Source organism: Pteropus alecto, unplaced genomic scaffold (genome assembly GCF_000325575.1).
Source record: "Pteropus alecto unplaced genomic scaffold, ASM32557v1 scaffold5, whole genome shotgun sequence".
Taxonomy (NCBI): Eukaryota; Metazoa; Chordata; class Mammalia; order Chiroptera; family Pteropodidae; genus Pteropus; species Pteropus alecto.
In genome coordinates this window covers 13972230-13976439 of record NW_006441953.1, presented here as the reverse complement: position 1 = coordinate 13976439, position 4210 = coordinate 13972230, and the positions used below count along the sequence as shown (strand labels likewise).

Genomic DNA, 4210 nt, shown 5'->3' with positions numbered 1-4210 from the left:
TCTTTTCATTTTAGGGTTTGTAGTGGATATGTAAAAGCATGTGAATTTCACTGTTATAAAGAATTCATTTGTGTGTGTATTGAAAAATAAAGACATACTTTATAAAACAGCTGGAAATACACAGCTATATGTAGATATAGCAACTGTTTGCAGGCACCATTCTTAAAGTATACACGTATTTTAAAAACTGAACAAAAGGCAAACAAACCTGAACTCCAAGGGCAAATGTATAGAATTTTTATTTTGGGAATCAGCTCTAAATTATGGATTTAAAATTTAAAATGAAGTGAATCATATAGTTTTAGGGCAGGAATATTTTATATAAAGGAAATTATTAAATCATTGCTTACATTGACAAGTTAATAACAACCTTAACAACAGCAAAGAAAAAGAAGACTTTTTAGATTTAGGAAAACTTGTACTCTCTCATTTGTCTATGTTCTGATGTTACTTGAAAAATTTAGGACTTTTTAAAAAAATTAATTTACCATAAAATATTTTAAACTAGATACTTTATTATCAAATTGACTATGTACAGCTTGCAATTAGAGGAATTTAAATAATTGTGGTTCATCATTTAATCTTATTTTAATCTCGTTTTTCTGAAATCTATTTGATGTGGATATAATAATAGAGTAATATTTGAGTAAAATTTGTTCAGTCAATGTCTACAAAGTGATAAACTCTTCCTGTTTTGCGAACTATCAACAGTGCAACTTTAGTCTAGTCCTGGCTCTCTGACTTGCTCTTAGCCTCCAATCATATAAAAATCTACACATTCTGTTGGGTTTCTTGCCAATGTACCATTGTTCTCACCATATCCTTTGTATTTCTTATCCTCCTGATTCCCTGTTTGTATGTCTCTTTATTCTCAAGTTACTTTGGGACATATTGTAATTGTGCCACTTAGTACATTAAAAGAAGCTACTATTTGAAGGACAGATGACATTTATTTCAATGATTTTTGGTTGTGGCAGGAGGAACAATGGCCAGATCAATTTTGGTGACACCCAGGATTGTGATTACAACAGAAATGTCAAATTCTCCTGTCAGTCCCCTAAACCAAATATGGTGGCTAATCACCAGCTCCCAGAGAAAAAGAGCAAGGAAGGAGAAGAAAATATAAAAGAATAACAAGAATTGAGATAGATTTTTAGAGTAATGTTAAAGGGTTGTGTTTTATTAGGGCTATTTTATCTATTCAGAAAGTCATTTTATAACTGATTTTTAAGCCATTATTTGCCAGCATAGTGCAAGTTGAATATATAGTAATGAAATATAATATTAAATAGAATAAATAATGTATGATATATTGAAACTTATAAAATAAAGGATCTATAAAGATGTTTCCAAGTATGATCTTTGAGTCAACTCACTATTCACCAGCATTTGAATTTGAAGATAGCCATTTCGGATGTAATACCATAGGGACGAAAAAGTTGGAGGAAAGCATCAAACATAGAATTAACTACTTTCTGAAACTTCTGTCACTAAAAAATAATTCTACTGTCACCTACTTCAGTTCTCTTTTCCAAATCTTCCATTTGATCCCTGAGAAGAAAATAAAGTAATGCAGCATACAGCATAGAGCAGAAGAAACTTGGATATGATGTGGTCATGGAAAATATAGTATGTACTCCCCTCCCCCTTTGTTTTATTTGCTTTAGTTTGGTTCAGTTTGCTTGTTTAATTGTACTACATAAATAAATCATAGTTTGGAAATAAGTTTTTAAGATTTCTGATTGGTGATGATTGGTGAGAACTCAGATTATGATAGGAAAATAAGTAATAAGATTTTCTTGAAGTTAATACTTTTTATTCAGATTTATAAAAAGTGAACAAATAATATCAATTCTATCACATTTACATATGTTGAAATATACGTTGAAATATGTTTATAGGTATATGTGTAAATTCTTATACACATTAGGATATTTTAATGATATAATTTTAATGTGATTATTAAAATCAAGCACCAAATGTTTACCAATACATATAAAATCGAATCACTATGTCTAATATTAATGAAGTAAAAGGAATGACATAGAAAATTACTTTCTGAAATAATTTTAGCAGTACAGTTCTTATAATAATCATGATTTTACATGGGTTTTATCATATTTTTGTAACAAAAATTCAGGAACTTTTTTTAGCAATAGATTAGTAAATTCTGGGGTTTGTCCAATTTAATTTTATATGTCAGGAAAAAAACTGATTATTTGGAATACAGTAATACTTTAAGTGAATCCTCAAATTTAATGAAAGTCTTTATAAAATATAATGTGACTACATGCATAGTCTGCATAGTCAATATTCATTTCTTAAAATTACGTTTATGAAAAATTTTCACAACGTCAATGAAATATGTGTCCATTATCTTAATATATTGTAACATATTTTACCTGTACCATTTTTTTATACAGATCAGTTTTCCATGACTTCTGTAAAACATAATGAACTAGAGCAGTTTAGTAGAATTTATATGGCAATGACTGTTTCTCTGAGTAAATAACTCTATATATGCCTTCACACTTTAAAGGGTAAACTTTTAATATAGCTAATAATTAAATGTAGCTAATATTAATTAGAAAGCAGAAATGTAATAACTAGAAAAGTTGAAATAATATATTTTTTTAATCTCAGCTCTGTATATATAAAATAAGTAAGATCGTGTGTCAGTTTACTTGGAATAATTCTAATATTTTTCATGGATCTTGAAAAATCGTTTAAATTTTGCAATAGTTTATGTTTCATGGGTATATTAACTTGCTTTTATATTTCACATGTCTTACTAAATTTTTTTTGCACAGTTATTTTTTTCCCTTTTGGTCTAATGCAGGTTATCTTACTCCTCTAGGTAAGTTTATTTATGCTCATGGGATCTTGCTTCAGAAGAAAACTAAGTTTGCCTTTTACTTTTTAATGCTTTAGAAGTATCTTAAAAACTACAAAGAGCTAATAATAGACTGCGTAGTCCAGTTAGGTTATGGAAACATCATTTTATATTCTCATTGTTTTTATGAAGGTTTACTTCAGAGTATTTTTCAACTATGGCACCACAAATTTGTTCAGAGAAATAGAGAATAAAATATTAACTTTAATAGAACCATTGATCCAAGAACATACACAGTATAGAATAAAATAATTGTAAAATAGTTTACAACAAATTATACTGGGTGATACATCAGTCAATATTTGCTCATTAAACAGTTTTATCTATCTATCATCTATCTATCTATCTATCTATCTATCTATCTATCTATCTATCTATCTATCTTTCATCTATCATCTTCCTATTTACCTACCTACCCACTTACCTATAATCTATCATCTATTATTGAAAAAGGTAATTCCATATAGACGTGAATGCCTGACATTTTAAAATTCTAACTCATGAGCAGTAGAAATGTATTTAATAGAAATTTTAGTGATGGCAAGATTGCTTTGTTGTTGTTACTTGAGGAATTATTATTATTTTTTTATTATTTATTATTATTTATGCTTACAGCACCTGGTCTTTCTAGGTGGTCTCCCATCCAAGTACTAACCAGGCCCAACCCTGCTTAGCTTCCTAGATCGGTCGAGATCAGGCTTGTTCAGGGTGGCATGGCTGTAGACCATGGACTGTGGCTCCACTGGGGTGCAAACCCAGGACCTTCTGCGTGTAAAGCAGACGTGCTAACTGCTACACTATGGAACCATCCACTTGAGGAATTATTTATATAAATGAAATGTACAGATCATAGGAGTCCAACTGTGTGTATTTTGCCAATTATATATCAACGTTATGTCATTGCTTTGGTTACCTTGATTGAAAATCAAATGATGTTAAAAATATGATCTATTTCTGGATTATTGATTGAGTTTCATTGATTTTTTTTTTGCTTATCTTTATGCTAAAGGCATAAGATATTCATTAATATAACTTAAATAAGCCAGGTTTACATTTTATTAAACTTGGAGAATTCAGTTCTTAATTTTAAATATTTTTTTCTGCTCCAATTTCCTCCTATTTTTGTAAATACTTCAACTACACTTATATTAATCTGTTTAAAACTATCTACATTACAGTGTGTTTTTCTTCATAATTTTGTGCTTTTTGTTTTCTCTGTGCTTTATTTTAGGTAAGTTTGAGATATTTTATTTGTTTATTAAAGATTTCATTTTGTCATTTTTAATATCTCATTTCTATTATCAATTTTTTTGTTTT

General features: G+C 28.8%; 1 pseudogene; it reads right to left on the bottom strand.

The window, feature by feature from the left end:
- Positions 1–3499: 3499 nt before the first annotated feature.
- On the bottom strand, positions 3500–3618 carry LOC112485579 (annotated as a pseudogene).
- Between the last annotated feature and the right edge of the window lie 592 nt (positions 3619–4210).